The sequence below is a fragment of the Manis pentadactyla genome, chromosome 1 (genome assembly GCF_030020395.1).
Source record: "Manis pentadactyla isolate mManPen7 chromosome 1, mManPen7.hap1, whole genome shotgun sequence".
Classification (NCBI taxonomy): Eukaryota; Metazoa; Chordata; class Mammalia; order Pholidota; family Manidae; genus Manis; species Manis pentadactyla.
In genome coordinates this window covers 14,781,588-14,799,719 of record NC_080019.1, presented here as the reverse complement: position 1 = coordinate 14,799,719, position 18,132 = coordinate 14,781,588, and positions in this window count along the sequence as shown.

Genomic DNA, 18,132 nt, shown 5'->3' with positions numbered 1-18,132 from the left:
AATAAGCAAGTTATCTCCCTGCAAAGCCTTTGTTGTCTTCAAGTGGGATCCCCTCACTGGTCAGTGTTTTCCTCTAGCCCTATCTTCTTCCCCTTCCCCTTCCTGGCTGCTCATGTCTATCTTTCTACCTAACTCTTAGGCACTGTTTGTCTGAGCCCTCTGAGAAGTTCCCAAAATAATATTAAACGTGCAAATGTTTTAAGTGAAATGCCTGGGTGAGAGAAAGCAGGAATAAAGCCAGTATAGGGTGGGAAAGCCGTCAGATCATGAAAGTCCAGGCCTGTGAGAGCGAGACCGGGGAGCCGCCGACGGCTGTGCATTCTGACAGGCGCGGCAGAGCCGGGCAGATCCTCATGCCAAAGTCTGCAGGTAGGGCAGCCTCGCATCTCCAGGAAGGGTCTGTCTTCATCACTTTGCCATGCTTAGCCATTTTCAGGAAGCAGGCAACTTAACTTGGGGTCAATTAGATCTCATTACCTTTTCCATAAATGTGAGAAATAAATAGAATGTGTAAAACGTTTAAAAGGTTATCAAAAGCCTTTTCCTTTTGGGTTTTTTTAACAGATTTTTTTCCTAAATAGTGTTGTTTTATGCTAAACTTTCTATTCTATACTTTTTACCCTTGAGAAGCAGAGTAGGCTCTATGATGATGTATGATAATGTAGAACTTTGATCCAGGAGTACAAGATACTTGGGTTCCAGCCACCCCCTAGTTGTGAGATCTTAGGTAAATTATAGCTTTCTGTGCTGAATATTCCCATTTACAGAATACGCAATTATCTGTTATCTGCTAGATATAATGATAGCTACATGGTTTCTACCTTACACAAAATCCCATGTTCTATTACTAGAATCAGCATAGAAGAAAAATGTAAAGCATCCAATTAGGAAAAATCAAAGAAAATTTTGCAAACCCACAAGTCAGTGAGTGTGGCCTGATGTGGAAATCATTAAATTATTCTAATCATACAGCTTGCTCTGAGCTTTTCAGCAAACTATGGATCTCCAGTTCTCCAATTGTGTGCCTTTGGAGAGAAACATGTAGAGGAAAAGAAAGGATTCCTTTCTTTTAAGTTACATGTAATTCAATAATGATGCTTATTTTTTAACCATCTCATTAAAAATGGAAAACATTCACATTCCAATTGAAGACCTACTGAAACTTTAGCAACATTGGATAAATATAACGTCTTTAAAGTTTCCTAAGAATGTTTCTATAGTTCTTAGCAGCAAGGAATTGTATGCTACTTTAACATTAGGCTAATTACTGTTCTCTTATCCCAAATTATCAGCTTTTTGTTGTTCTCATTGCACATTCATGTAGTTCAGTTTACTCTTCCAGTTGTATGATGCAATGACCATATTTTACACAGACTCTAAAAGCTTTTTCTTGCTTTACTAATGTAATCTATTGTTTTGATAGTATTTAAAATTTCAGAAATCATCTGGAAGGTCAAAATATACACATAATACACACACACACACACATATATATAACATATATGCTTATTTTAAAAATATTCTTTATGGAAGTCCTATAAAATATAGTTTATTCCTTATTTAAGGCACTCACTCATATGGAAAAAGTTTAAAACCCCATTCTTATATAAGTAAGGTACATAATGCTGGAGATGAGGTGGTCAAAAAAGCAGACAGAAATGTTCTGTAGGGTGAACAGGTGCAGTGCATGTGTGTTATAAGAAATTACAAGGTTTTCCTGAGAGGATCCAGACAGAAGCAATCACACTCTAAATGCTTAAAGGACCAGAGTAAGAATAACTCGGCAGAAAGGAGAGCTCTGTCCCATTAGTGAAACTTCTGTAACTCGAGGATTCAGGTAGTTAGGCCATGAGTAGCCGGAATATTCTCCCTCATATAAACATAGCCCTCATTTGAGAGGAGAATCTGGCTACAATAAGCAAAGCACCAGGTTTTCTGTGTTGGTTTGATCACAAAGAAAATAGCATGATGCAAGCAACATAAAAGGCCTTGAGTTTATTCCCAGAGCTTCTACGACAGTATGGTTCTGAGCCAGTCACTGAGTGTTTCTGAGTTGTTGGCATTTTGGCTGCAACGTAGAATGATGCAAGTGATGAGTGTGATGAGTAAGGCCATGTAGAGAGGGTCTGATGAGAGTACAACTCTGAGCAGTTATAATGGGCCCTTCCAGCACTTCATTTCTGTAGGGAACACTGAATTATATTAAAGCAACCTAAAGGATCTTGCATTTACACAACATAGAAAAATTCCAATTATATTAGACAATATCAGAAAGTAATAGATTTATTCTCTTTTTCGTTCTTATAAATAAGATCATTATTGAACATACACTTACTAGGGAATGCACAAATTCAGGGCTACTGCTTCCTTGGTTAGAAAAGTTCAGAATATTTATCAACAATTAAAACCACCTCAATGTATTCATTTGCTAAAGGTTTATGAGTCTACTTTTCTATTTTAAGTATCTTCTCTACCATTTGTTCCTTCCTTAGAGCCCCATCTATTGCAATTCCACTTGGCATTCTCAAGGCATCATGTGATGAAAACTATCACTGGCATAACGTAGCTCTTGTACCATCTGTCTTACGTGACAAATTTGAACTAAACAGCTTTATTGAGGTCTCACCTACCTCTGAACATACCATTAGTTATTTTCACACAGGTGCACTTTAGAATGCCTTAGGTGGAGTATAAATATTTCTACTAGCTCATCAAATTATATAAATGAATTGTATCTTATGCTGAAACATGTCAAACACTAGAAACATGATGAATTGAATGAAACGCAAATAACTTGCTTTTTATTAAGATAAACAAATTGTCAGTTTAATAATTTTCTGTTCTTTTGCATATATCTTCGGTATGACTGTGGCACATGCTTATGTGCACGTAGGGGTGTGAGTGTCATCTGGCAAGTAAGGGGCTGTTTCCTTCTTGTGTGGAGGAAGCATAAGTGTTGAGGCTTTGTCCTTTTATTCTTACTACTGGAGCAAAGGTCCTTTACTGCCATCACCTGGAAAAAACAAACAAACAAAGGGTAAATAATAGGACAGCATTGTATTTAAATTTCAAATTTGTTCATTCGGTAACATTTATCCAGTAATTGTGAGAAATGCACTGTTTTTTTCCCCAGGGAATGCTGAGGTATTCAAAAAGAACGGAAGAGAGAGAAAAAAAAAAAAAAGAACGGAAGAGAGTATAGTCTTTGGCTAGAAGACCTTATGACCTTGCATACAATAAGCTACCATGTAGAAAGAAACATATTTCATAATCCTGGTGAAACATTAACTGTAGGGGCAACACTTGCACTGAATAATTTCCTTCTCTGAATCAACTTTATAAGAATATTTTCTAATAATTCTAACTACACATGGAAATGGGGAAGGAAACAGCAAGACACAAACAGAAGTCATAGTGTTACATGAGAGAATTATTTTCTAGCTCTGAAGTGGGACCCAGAATTCAGTGTTATTCCCAATTGTAAAGAAATATATAATTGTGAGAGGCCCATATTAAATGGCTTATAAATACGGAATAAAGTTATAATTTGCTGAGAGAAGAATGCACCACTGCAGAGATAACGTGTATAACGTTTCCAATTTTGACCAACAACCACTTGTACTAAAAGCATGCTGAATTATTTCTCCCTCGACCCTGAACCCAAAAAACATTAATTTTTGGAAGTTAGATATAAACAGCCATAGACATCTATTATAAATGTTAGTAATATAACAAACTGGACAGTTTCTTAAGCAGCCACAAAGACATATTACAGGGGACAGTATCAGTTGTCTTTTCAGTAATTCTGTAATAACGTTTAATAAGTCTCCTAGATGAATGTTATGTGAGGCATATGGACCATAATGGAGCATTTTAATTTATTTCTCCACATTTAGTATTACTAAGTTAAGATCTAATCCATCGTCCTGTTTCCCTAAAAGTACTATAATGACAAAACACTTCACTAGGGCTCTTAAAATATTCCTTGAAACAAACAAAAAATAGTTGTCAAATGCAAACTTTCAGAGTTTGTGTAATATTTCAGAGGAAATTTTTATCCAAAGGGCTGAAATATTCTTGAGTGGATATTATGATACTAAAAAGTAAAAAAGAGGACTTTCTGATTCTTTTAAGTATTTTGCAAAATAGTTAATTTTGAATAAATGTCCATTTTGTTAGACAAATCCAAAAAAAGGCCAATATATTTAAAATATATATTCTACTTTTTAAAGCCAAAATGTAAGATTCTCATTTTGCCTTTAAGAAAAGTAACTTGGCCACATTATGTGAAACATTGGAGTAAATTCATATTGAAAAAATCAGCTGGGCTTTACAAATGGGGGACTGGAAATTAGGATTCACAGCTCGAGGTGTGTCCTGAGAAGATATGTACAGAGAATTGATGGTTCAAATCCTGAGGCAGGGTGAGATTTTCCCAGAAACAAAGGACAGGAGAGGAGGGGAGAGGAAGAGAGAGGACAGCACTTAAAGAGTGACTGCATACAGGGTGAAAGAAGGAAGACAAGCAAAGAAAAATACAGGAAAATCTTTACAAGGAGGAATCAAATATGGACCATTTCAGTAGCAACAACGGGGAAGAAACTGTCCATGAAGAGGCATTGGTACAATGAATGAAGAGGTATTTTTAAATATTAAGACTGAAAAAAGGATCTAAGGACTAGAAAAATATTTATAGCCTTTAAAAGTGCAGTTTGGGGAGCATGGTAAAGATTTTTAAAAATCCAAGACATCAAAAGTAAATATAAGATAAGTGAATAAAAGTAAAAGAAAAAGAAGTGTGAGCCATCTTTTTGAGAAATTTCATAATGAAGGGAAGGAAATAATCCGAAGAGTATCTAGAAGCCTTGTAGGATTTTGGGAAAACTTCATTTTTGGAAGAAATCTTGCATATTTTTACAGACAAATGAAAAATTTAAATTGGGAGAAGTTAACATTAATTGATGAAGATACAGCCAAACCCCAAAATTAACTTTTCCCCAGAAAACAAAAAAATGGGCAGCTTAGAACTGCTATGGTTCACTGTCTTGCTCTTCATCTTGAAATGATGAATAATTGAGAAAGTAATTTGTACAAAGTGACGCCTAATTTTGAAACTTGTGTTTTAGCATAAAAATTGAGTATCTCAATCATACAAGGATTATATAAGTAGTATATAAATAATATTTATTATCCATTGCACATTTTTATTTTTAAAAGCGACAAAGTACCTCAGAATTTCTGCTCAGTTTTCACATGAACCTTATGGGAAATGAAGGGTGAAAAAAATAGTCTTTTCTAAAGTCAAATGTTTTTGCTCTAAAAATGTTCTCTGAAGCAGCAAGACAGCAGCTGAGGAAATAATGGTGTCCCTACTGCCTACACCTACCTCCACACCCTGAAATAAACTTTAAAACATCACATTGAAACCCAGTCCGCATTTTTACTACATTTTTAAGAATTCATGTTTGTCTAAGGTTAATTGTCTTGGCCATAAACTTAACAAATCATTAATAACAAAAGTTTGTCTTGGGAGTCAATCATTATTGTTTGGACATTTAAAATGCGTTTCTAGGTTGATTATCTCAGATAACTTTGAAGCCTGGCTCCGGAGAGAAGAGAAGCCTCTGGAGTATGTTCCACAGGCAGGCGATACCTAACCGACCCACAAGCAGACCAGACCGCCAAGCCCCCACGACTCCCTCCTGCAGCAGCACACCCATCGGAGTTTTAAATCAGCGGCAGGAAACTAGGGCAGAAAATGGGGAAACCACTGGCTTTGAGGGGCTGATCCCATGGGAAATAAGCACAGCTAGAGGAGAAAATGTGACAAAGGCCAAAAGGGATTTTATGCTTTGGTTCTGATTCTATCCTGGTTGAAACATCTACTAGTCATTTCTTTCAATTCAGCTAAAGCTCTTATAAATTAATTCTGCATTGGAACACCAATAAAGTACATGTGAAAATGATGTATTTTATCCTTGAGCACCCTTGGTGGCAGAAAATATAACTTTCTTTTCTGGAGAGTAAAAAGTGCAACTCGAGGAGATTTTGTGTTATCGGAAAGGACAGCAAAGCCGGTGAATGATTCTCAACAGAATACTGTTTCCCAGTAAGAGAAATCCCAAGGCCTTGAGTTTCATTGAGCAATATTAACCTAGTGAAAAGTACTTCTGAAATTTTTATTACCATCTGAGTGATTAGTGGTTACTCTTTAAGATAATAATAGCACAATGTCTATAATAACAATATATATTGCTGAGGGTTTCAAATGCAAATCCATACACGTTATTTCCTTTTGTTCTTGACAGAGTCTTCTTATGAGTTAGTGGCAAATAAATTATATTTAGTATTGTAGGATCCAAAATATTTGGAAGCACCTCATAAGCACAAAGATTTCTTTATCCAAGTCATCTAAAATAATCAGCTATGTTATTTATAGAGTTCACATAACTGAAGGGAAGAAACTGATTGGGATTTTCTGCTTACATGCAGGATGCTAAATAATCAACTAGAAAGTTGAGATCAAATATCCACTTTAGCACTTGAATTCTTTAATGTAATAAGCTGAATGGTGATCAAAACACCTTTCTCTCCAGTGTAATTAGGCATTTCAGATTGCTTTCTATGAGTTCAGTGTTGTTATGCACCATATGAGATGTATAGAAATAAGTCAAGTGAATCCAACAATGTGAGCCACTCACATATGTGCTGGAATGACACACCTACATCACAAAGGCATAAACATTATAAACATTATGGCTAAGAAAGTGAGCTCTGAAATCACGCTACCTGGGTTCAAATACTGGCATGCAGCAGGTTCTAATAGGTGCTCCCTGAATGAATGATTTAATTAAATGCTTTAAACTGGAATGAATGTATGCAACAGTGACCGTCTAGTACCTAGACCCTTGGTAAACATATATTGACAATTTGGCATAAAATTTGATGGACAGTCTTACCTGAAAGTCTTTAGTCTGCCTCCTTTAAACAACAGAGTCTTCTTTTCCAACATCTTACACAAGACTAAAGACTTCAATTTCCTCTTTTTCTTCTCACTTATCTTTTTTACAGTCTCGATCCTTGGGTGCAGATGAAAGATAATGAAGTGCGCCCAGTGACCTTGTACATGAGCACAGAACGGCACGGCAAAGAAAGAGAAAGAAATGGGTGTCACTTTAAAGAGACAAAACCATCCTGGAATCTAAAGACACTTTCACATAGATCCTATTATCAAATCCTGGAAATGATGCAAGTCCACAGGCTGTGGAGTCAGAGTGAGCCTGGGACAATTTGAATGAATAAATTGTTACTTATGACTAACACAGAGAGCGTTATCTGCAGAAGAGGATTACATTTCTGTCTATAAGTTACACTTTAGAAGTACAGGAGCATGTTGTACCTAACGTTAACAAGTCTTTTTCTTTCCATTTATGTCTTCATTATTTTGTTGACTGTTTTTTGGTTGCTTCTATTTGATGTTCACCAAAATAGGTACAGAAACTGCTGGAATGCTGTCTTCCAAATTTATACTGAAGAAAACATTTATTATTATTATTATTATTTTTTTTTACTCTGGCCACTGTACATAATCAAATATAAGCTCATCCAGATAGGGACCATTTACCAGCTTGAGATGTATTTTAAAAAATCTCTTATGTTTCAGAAAGAGGGAGATGAATATCAGTAATCAGATCATAAAAACACCAAGCCCTGGGTGAAAAGCTTCAGGTAAATATCCTTCAAGGGAGAGAGAAGATGGGATAAATTACCTTCACTGAGCAGAGACCTTGTGTCTGTCATTCCAAGGAGTCATTTACATGCATTACCCATTTTAAACATTACAACAGCCCTGTGAGGGAATTTGCATTATCCCCATTTTTCTTCTGAAGAACCATAGCTGCTGACAAGGTATTGACTGTTCAAGGTCTCATATTCTGCAAGGAACAAAGACAAATAATTGTAATTTAAAATAAAAATAGAAGCAATAATAATGACAATAATGTTATGAGTCACAAGAATGTCTACAATGTGTAGAGTTCTCACTATGAGACAACACTGTGCCACCACTTCACACACACGTTTAATCCTTACTTATAGCCTCTAGATGATAGTAGGAAACGTGATTCAAATAGATAGGACATTGGATATATAAGCAGGGATTTACTTGCATCATTGGAGCTGATAACTGATGACAAAAACTTCTTGTATACCGGTTCATCACTGTCCTTCCCCTCAAAAATGGCTATTGAAATAAATATTGGAAAAAAATTGTTAGAATCCTTCTAGTATAGTGAAAAAAAAAGGGGGGGGGGCTTTGAAGACACACAGAGTAGGCTAAAAACCCAAATACACCAATTACCAATTTTTAAATTCTGGGCAAATAAGTTAAATTTTCAGAACCTACTTTACAGTTTTGCAAAACATAGAAAATATCTCCTAAATTCTCAGGGTCATTGTAAAGATTAAATAACTAAGTGTGAATCCATACTGATACAATACCTGTGATATCGCAGACAATAAATGGCAGCCATAGCATCACCAAGCAGCCTGAAAAAGCAAAGGCATTGACCCCTTTAGTTTCTAGTATCAAAGGAGGGGGGAGGGAAGAAGAGGAAGTACAAAGCTCTAAATACGCTTTTTTAAAAGCAGACTCAGAATTGCCAGTTGCAGCCAAATGTGTGTGAGTATATAGATTGTGCCTAGTAAAAATAAATAAGTAAATGCAGTGTATTATAATTTTAATCATATTTACTTAAAAGCTCAAATATTAAGACAATGACAACCAAATCACAGACTTGCAGAACGTATTTGCAAAACATATGTTTGATAAAGGACTTGTATCCAAAATATTAAAAAGAATTAAGATTCAACAATAAGAAAACAAACAACACAATTAAAAAATGGGCATAAGATCTGAACTACTTCACAAAAGAAGATACACAGATGGAAATACACTGCTGGTGGGGCTGCAGGATGAGCCACCGGGGAAGACAGTTTGAATGTCTCAGAAGGTTAAAATAAACATTGTCTTACCATACAGTCTAGCCAGTACTCCCTAAGTATTTACCCAGACAGACGGAAAGCTTATGTCCACACAGAAACCTACACGCCCATATGTACATCAGCTTTATTCAAGATTGCCAGAAAGTGGGAGCGACCATGACCTCTTCATAGGTGGAAGGGTAACCAGCGGTGGTGGTGGTATATCCAGACAGCAGAGGTCCACTGAGAGATAAAAAGGAAGTTCTCATAAGTAGAAATAGTTATCACTGTTATTTTCATTCTTCACAAATGTCAGATTTATTCTGACTGTGTGACCTTCTTGAAAAGGCACAGAATGGAAAGTGGAGCCCACGGCAGTGCCACCGCACAAGTGGCATTGTACAAGGAGAAACAACTGGCTGGAAGTGGAGACGGCACGTGAGAGGGCAGTTCACTGTGGCGCTTGCAGCCCTCATCACTGCCCCATTCACACGCCTCCTCCAATCAAAATCACACATGGAGGGACTTAACTGCTTAGGGCACATGCATTAGTGTATGTTTAAATTTACTTGAATGTTTTAAATTTATTTGTATCCATGGTTCCCTAAGATATAACTTAATTCAGATTTAGGGAAAAGAATTAGAAGTTCTGGGCTGCATTCTGAAACCGATGTTCACCATTCACCTGATTATCTCACACAACATGAATTATATGCTAGTTAAACTAATATTTCACTGGACTGAAAAAAAATTCCTCCTCTGAAATCTGAAAATATCATAAAAATTAAATCTATAATAATAAAAATTTTGTGTTAAACATTTAAAAAACTCAATATTCATTATTACTTGCCTTACTCAACTAGTGCTGATCCTTGTGGAATAAATTGGGGCAAGAGTCTGTCATATGTTCTTCAATAATTTTTTGTAATTGCTTAATGATAATTAATGCATCATTAAAGTGTGTGACTGATACCAATTTGAGGAAAACTGTCAGATGTTTATTAATTAACCTAGTTCTCATTACACTTGCATTAATCATGCTATGCGGATGTAAAATGTTCTTTCATAGATAGTCACTGGCAAAACTGAATTAATTGAAATACTTTATTTAACATCTCTGTTCTATAAAGACACATAATTAATAGTTTTCTTCTTTCGGAATATATATGCACGTCAAATGATGAGCATAAAATTTCTATTACATTGTATCTCTAAGTATTCTTGCAGTAGGACTAATGTCGTTTGCATTCATTAGCTTGCAGTTGATTCTCTGTAATGGTCCTGCTGAGACGGAACCTCCCTCCACACAGGGTAGTTAGAGTTTGTGCTGCTTCTTGGATGATCCCACTGCTCCCTAAACTTGTTGTAGTCATTTCATTGTGATTACAAATAAACTTGAAGCCATCCTTAAAATGTGTTGCATGTAGCTTAATTATCCTTTTATTTATATATATTTTTTCATTCAATGATGTTTCCAATAATTGTAATTGGAGATTAACTTTTGTGTCCACAAACTGGGAAGCCAAACTAGCACATCATCTCAGCACTCTGTTTTTTTGAATTTGCATCTCGTGAGTAGTTTTACATCATAAAGTCAGCATATTTTGCGTAAAGCATAAATGAAAAGAGCACTATGTATATTTTATAGTGTTACATGAATTTACTGAGGTGGCAGAAGTCCTGGGATTGAGAAGTAAGGATTAACTGGAAAAAAAGGGCTCTGAAAGATCCATCACTGATTGTCTGCCCTGAATCACCTTGCTGGGGAGACAGCCATAATCCCTAGGACCCATTAATATTTTGTATTTGCACAATTTCTCTATTTAATGATATACATTTTCATACCAGAAGCAAAAAGGCTGAATAGCATTGATGCTGAACTTGAGAAGACACAGGCCCAAATTATCCGTAATGTTAGATCAGGCATTGGTTGATGGTCATAAACTATCTCCATATGTCAGCAAGTTAAGAAATCAGGTAACTAATAAATTCTAGAATATCTTCAAACCAAGAGTCACTAAGAAGCAATCCCCAAAATGGAAGTTTGAATAGTATTGTACTTTTCATAGGTCTGTTGAGGTGAAGACACTCAAAATGCATTTACAGTCACCAATATGGGGGCCAGCAGTGCTGAGAGCCATGGGAGTGCATTTCTGGCCTTCACCAGGCAATGATGGGAGTACCAGGTGGCCTGTATCGCTGTATCGTGCCAATTTTCCAGCAGCAAACAACTGGGTCCCCCATGGCTGAACCTTCAGTGCCAGCATCCCTCAGAGTTGCTCCAGGACTAGTTGAACACTGTTTCCTCTCCATCCACCAGATTACTTAGGGATCAATCTATAGGTCTGTAGCACCTGCCAGGGAGAAGAGGCCAGATTTACCTAACAAAAATCAGTTTCCCTATAGCTTAAAAAATTTCCCTGTATTACCTTGACATATGCAGTTTCTTCAGCCAGAGTGCATCCAGCCTACGGGCAGCCCTGCCTGCAGCAAAGCCTGGCTGTTTGGAGAGCCCTTTTCTACCCTAGACTCCACACAGCAGCATCAGAAGTTCATGCCCTCCGGCATCCGGGCTATAGCAGTATTCACACATGTAAAGTCTTGCCTCCAGCACACAAAGGATCCAGCGGGCACCTTGCTTCATTTTTAGTTATTGTTTTGTAGAGGGAATACAAGATAGAGCAATTTCTTCTTCTTTTTATAAGGTATCTTGGCATCCTCCTGACCTCTGAACCCCTTCAAACTTCACTGCAGGGATAGGTCCCTGAATCATCCTAAAATGTATCTCCCATCCTCGGAAAATAAGGCCTCCCGTGTAAAAGTCAGTATCCTCAAGGGCATGCAGATGTCTCTGTATTATTTATTTTGGGGTCTCAAGTTTTCTCAGCTGGGTCTGTCTTGGCTGAGCCTTTAAGCTTCTCCAGAGCTCTTCGACTTAACTATTGAGTCTCCTATTTGTTGCTAGGCTGTTTCCACTATTTCACTGTGAGAAATACAGACCTTCCTCCAAGTTACACAAGAAGCCTGCAGTCTCTCACCATCTCTCACTGTTTTTTAATGACTCTCAGTATTTTGTATTCCTGCACAGGGCATCAATAGAACTTAGCAGAAGCAAACACCTTTCAGTCCTCTTAGGACTGGCTCCTCCATCTCTTCCAATAAAGGCACCTGCAAGGCCATTCCTTTCCTGTGATATTTCCCAGGTCATGTCCAGTGGGATCCTCAGCAATCAGACAACAGAAAGGTGCCAGGGATTTCCTTCGTCCCAGATGGCACTGGGGACAGTATGGGTTTTCCAATCAGGCGGTGAGTGAGCCAGTCCCAGTCCTGTTGTGTTTTCTCAGATGACCCCTGAAAAAAATTGTCTTCAATTTTTCTAAGAAGAAGATGCCAACAGGATTCGATGTACCACTGATTCATTGATGGAACATCTGTGAGACAAACTAGATGAGAGCCAGGATAGATAAAGAGCCGTGAGACCTTTTAGGGAGCAAAGCCACGAAGGAGGGAAGGACCAGAAGATGGGCAGGAAGGGCTGAAACCCAGGGGATCTCTAAAAGGTTAGCCAAGGTCAACAGGGTCTTTGAGCCCAGGCTGCTTGTCAGAGGAGTCTCGGGTCTCACGGGAAGGGACTGCCTTCCCCTCACTGCCGCACTCGGGCAGCCACTCAGACCAGCTTGTGGCTTGAAGCGTAGCCACGTCACGAGCTTGATTTTGAACTCAGAGCCATCTGTCAGTTCCGCTTCCCACAGTACGAGATTCAAGGCCTCATTTCCATGGTGACCAGACCACAGACAAGCAACTTAAAAAGAGCACTTAGTGAAAAGCATGCAGCTAGAGATTTGTTTTGTGTCTCTTTTTTCCTGAACAAACAAGGCTATGAAGATGTAGGTATTTCTGAGGAATTTTTCTTGCAGACCTCTCCATGTTAAATTCTGGTCCTGCAGATGCACAGACTGTATCCCTCTTCCATACATTTAGGCCGTATTTTCTATGTAAAATAATGTGTTAAAGGAATGAAAGCTGTACCTCTATTTAAAGTTACATTTGTAAAATTACATATTCAGTGTTGATATTAAGAATCCATCCCCTCTCTTTAAAGTTTTAGTTTAGTGTATAGTTCCCAGGAGAGGTGAAAAGGATTTTCTCCCTGAACTACCATTTTCTGTTCATACGTCATTTTTATTTACTCTTCAATTCCTATTAATCAGGTACAGTTCCTCTCTGCATGTTCAGCCATGCATGGTAGGGAAAGGACATAATGGTGAAATACATTGTTTCATAGTCACAATACATTCTACCCTGCCCATCACTCTGCCTCTATTTTGGAAAATTGGGCTGACGAGTGACAGAGCTCTGGAGTTCTTTGCTCTGTGGTTTCTATGCTACCTTGTTCCTATCTGCTCTTCCTTCTCCAAGTATGCCTGGTATCCTCTCTCTCTCACCTTAGCTCCATTGCTCTAAGTAGGCTATAAGCCAGAACTTTTGTGCCTGATTTTTGAATATTCCTTTACAATGTTCATTGAAAAGTCATCATAGAGTAAAATTTAGAAAATGAAATTGGTGTCCTCCTTGAATGCCCTCAAGTGCATAACCACATCCATAATGGGAGTTGGGCCTTTGACTAACATATGCAGATTACCACTTACTTGTCACTCACTTGCTTCATAGTCCCAAAGAGTTGTCAATCCTCCTGCTACAAGTAAATGTTTGTTTCCCCGCAAAATGTGTGTGTTGAAGTCCTAATGTGATGCATTTGTAGGTGGGTATGTGAGAGGTGACCATCATGAGTGCTATATTTTAGCCCCTTTGATGGGATCAGTATTCATATAAGAAGAGGAACAGAGCTCTCTCTGCATTGGGAGGACAGTGAGAAGGTGGCCTCTACACACCAGGAAGCACCTCCTACCAGAACTTGACATGCTGGCAAGAGGACCTTGCACTTCCGGCCTCCACAACTATGAGGAATAAATGTCACCCAGTCTGCAGTATTTTGTTACCACTGCCCAGCAGCTCCCTAGGTCTTGAGGCATAGAACACATTAAGGCAAAATAATAAGCAACCCAAATTACTCCTTATAATTTCCCATTTCCCCACCCAGCCACATCCCATTTCCTAGATATTCCCTTCCTGTGGCTTCATGCCTTCCTGATGGCAGACATCTACCCACTACACAGGACCTCCATTACTGACCCACAGATTCCCAGTGCTGCCACTATTAATCATCTTTACAAAATCACTTCAAGGCAAAATTGATGCATAAATGTCCTTCTTACATATTTATATAAAGTGCATAAAATATCAGTAAAATTCTTTCCTCAGGAAAAAAAAATGTATGTGATATAGAATTGGAACCATAAATACTACCAAAATAAAAATATAATGAGCACTGAATAAGAAAACAGTCATTTATACATAGATTTTCAAATATATATTGTTTTTAAAAAGGCTAAATTCAGCACTTTAAACTTGTTTAGAACAAAAAATAATGGTTGTTTTCTGTCAAAAAACTGATTTTATTATGTGAATTGACAATGTATTCCCTTAGCAAAATATAAGATTCATATTTCAGTTTGAAAATGTCATTTTAAAAAAGAACAAATTGCTTAATATGAAATTTATATTTCATGCCTACAAAATACATTTTGTAACAATAATGATAGTTCATTTTCAATTGCAATGAGTCTGTTTAACATGAGTGAATATGTGAAAATGCAGAATATATTTCTCTGCTTAGAAAAGTTCCAAACTGGTATTCTAATTATAAAGCAGCTAAATTCAGATAGATTCTTATACATATGAAGTTATTTCTGCAACTTTCAAAATCTTAATAAAACATCTTTTATTAAAGTTTAATAAAACTTAAAATACTTTATGCAAAACTTTCATAATTTGTTTTTAGGTGCCAAAAATGTGTGTGTGTGTGTGTGTGTGTGTGTGTGTATGTGTGTGTGTGTGTGTAAGAATGCATAACTGGGCTAAGTTTCTTATGTTAGTTAATACAGCATTTTGGTATTTTTTCCATTAATAGATTATTAATGGAAATTAACACATTTATTCATTTATGAGTATAAATTAATTATATCCATAATTCTTTACCCTGCTGCATCAAAGTGTTTGAAGGAATAAGAACTCATGTAAACTCCTTGAAAAATTTGGCATGAATTTCACATAATTTCAATTTCTCACTTTATTTCATGACTGTGATATACAAAATCATTTTACTCTCAGTCCAATAATAAAAATAAGTGGCATAAATATGTACACATATAGATATATGAAAGTTATAAAGGGAATTTGCTTCTCTCTTCATCAATACATCTATCGAGACTTAAAGTCCAGTGACTATATAAGCTGATCATTGGATGTTAAACATCAATTTCAACAGATCTTTTAAAATTATCTAAAATACAAAAGGAGGGCAGCGGAAGGTATAAATAATGGCTTCGGAATATTCACCGTTGTAGAAACACTAAATAAATTTTAAAAATCAGTTTTTCTTGTTTCTTCCAGACTGAAAAGCAATGAATCATCAGCAGTTTCTCCAAGGTGTTCTGTGAGCATTGTGGGCATGCGGAAGTCTCACAAGCAAGTGCTCGTACACCAAAGCCTTTCACCACAGCTACCGTCATGCTCTTGTGGGGCTAAAGTCTCCTAGAAGTTTGGCATATGCCACCACCTACATAAAATTTTTCTATTTGCAGTAGACTCATAGACACCAAGAAGGGACTAGTGGTTACCAAGGAGGAGGGGATGGGATGGAGTGAGGGAGGGGGAGGGGGGATAAAGGGGCACAATAATTCACAATCACAATATAAGTTCATCACAGTGACATTAGTACATAATGGAGAATACAATTCATGATTCTGTAACATCTTACTACTTTGATGGATAGCAACTACTAGAAAGGGTGACGATTTAATAATACGGGTAACTGTTGAACCACTGTGTTGTATATTGAAAAACAACATAAGACTGTTTATCAACAATACTTTAATTTAAAAAAATGTTTGTGATTTATAAGTCCCCAAACTTCTAGGAACTTCATTTAAATATGAGGGAAATAATATATCATTCATACTCCATATTTTTACGAACACAAAGTGAAATACAGTTCAAGATATAGGAACCTCTACTAGCTAGGAAATCCTCCGTGTGGCTTGTGAAAGACAAGCTTCTTAACTATCACAAAGTATTTGGAGTCATGTGAACAGTAGTCTCACCATATCCTCTAATTTGCCTGAAATTCATATTCCCATGGGAAAAATTTAAACATGTCCTCAGTAGAGGCTGAAGACTATATATGCATGTCTGGCAACCTGGGAACATAAGTGTCATGGAAACCAAGAGCAAAAGCAGCATAAACAAGGCATGTGTGTCAGGGTAGACCACACGCAGTGAGTAGAGGCTGTCGTGTGACTGTCCTTGAGCTCCTAGAAGCCCCATGCCTCCTAACCCTATAACCATCACCACCACCACCATCATTGCCATTCATGCATGGGAACGCTTTGGAAAGGATAAGCCACAACAGAAATATTAGACATGCTTGACTGTTGGTCCATATTAAAGATAGAGTTGCTTGCTGAAAAGCCATGGGTCAAGAAGTGGTTCTCTCTGACCAAAAGGCAGATCTGGACGCCAACTTCAAGGAACAATAGCAGAGGTAGAAAACCAAAGGGAACCTGGTGGGTAGCAGGTGGGCTGTAACTGAAGCCATGGCCCTACAGGTCAAGCACCCAGTGGTAATTGACAGATGTTACCCACCACCATGCCCCAGTAATCACAGTTAATTCACCACTGGTCAAGGATGAAGAATTGCTTTAAGAACTAAATAGTCGTCAAAATATATTTATAAAATGTCAACAATTTTGAAATTATGATTTTTTTTTGCACCTTCTATTTTATAAGAATTTTGACTCTGGAAATAATGTTGGAAATTAAGATTTGCATAATTTGCTTCTTCTATTGTTTTTGCCACAAACTTTAAAAACCTACTTATATTTCTATTACAAAGAGCCCAGCCTCTAAAAGCAAACTGTTTGAATTTAAAACCTTCCTACTTCACTTACTAGCTGCTTTACTTTAGACAAGTTGTATAATATTTCTAAGCCTGAATCTCCTCATCTGTGAAATCAGAGTACCTCTGTTATGCATCCCATAGGGCTCCTGAGGAGACCAAGTGAATCAACACAACTTGAAGCCAGCAGAACACTACCCACAGCACAATAGGCTAGATACTTCTAAGGACATCTGGTGCTTTTGACTTTTGTCCTAATGATGGAAAGGAACAATTTTATGCAAACAGTCTCAGGAAGCAGAACAAGAGAAATGAAAGAAAGACCACCCAGGGTGTGACATTTGAAGTCTTTTTCTTTTTTTTAGGTACAACCTACAAAAATAAAATCCCCCATTTTAAAATAAACAGTTTAATGAGTTTTAAGAGATTTCCAAAGGGTAACCACGATCAAGATAAGGAACAATGTCCTCATGCTTTTAACTAAGGGAAGGCTTTTAACTATCATCCCCACCCACTCAGAGCCCAGGCACAAGAGTGCCTCCTATCACTGTGGATTACTTACACCTTTTCCAGAGTATCACTGAAGTGAAATCATAAATTATTTATTCTTTTATTTAGCCTCTTTTGCTCAAAAGCATGTTTTTCATATCCAGTCTTTGTTACCTCTTTACCGGTAGCTTACTCCTTTTAAATGGTAAATAGTATTCCACTATACGGATATACTGGGGCTTATCACTCACCTGTTGAGAGACATTTAGTTGTTTCCAGTTTAGGAACATGAGTAAAAAATGCTATGAATATTTGCATACAAGTCTTTGAGTGGATGCTTTCATATCTCCTGGGGCGTGGAATTGCTGAGTCACATGTATATTTGACTTTCTCAGGACGTTAAAATTTTAGGCAATTGTTTTCTAAAATAGTAGTACTATTTTACATTCCAACCAGCACTGTGTGAGAGTTCCCGTACTGTACACTTCCGCCAGCACTTCCCAGTATCTTTCTTATTTTATCTATCTTACGGTGTGTAGATAGACTCATTGGTTTTATTTTATATTTCCCAGTTGAATAAAATTGTTCAGCATCTTTTGACATGTTTATTAGTCTTTTGTGTATCTCCAGTTGTGAAATATTTG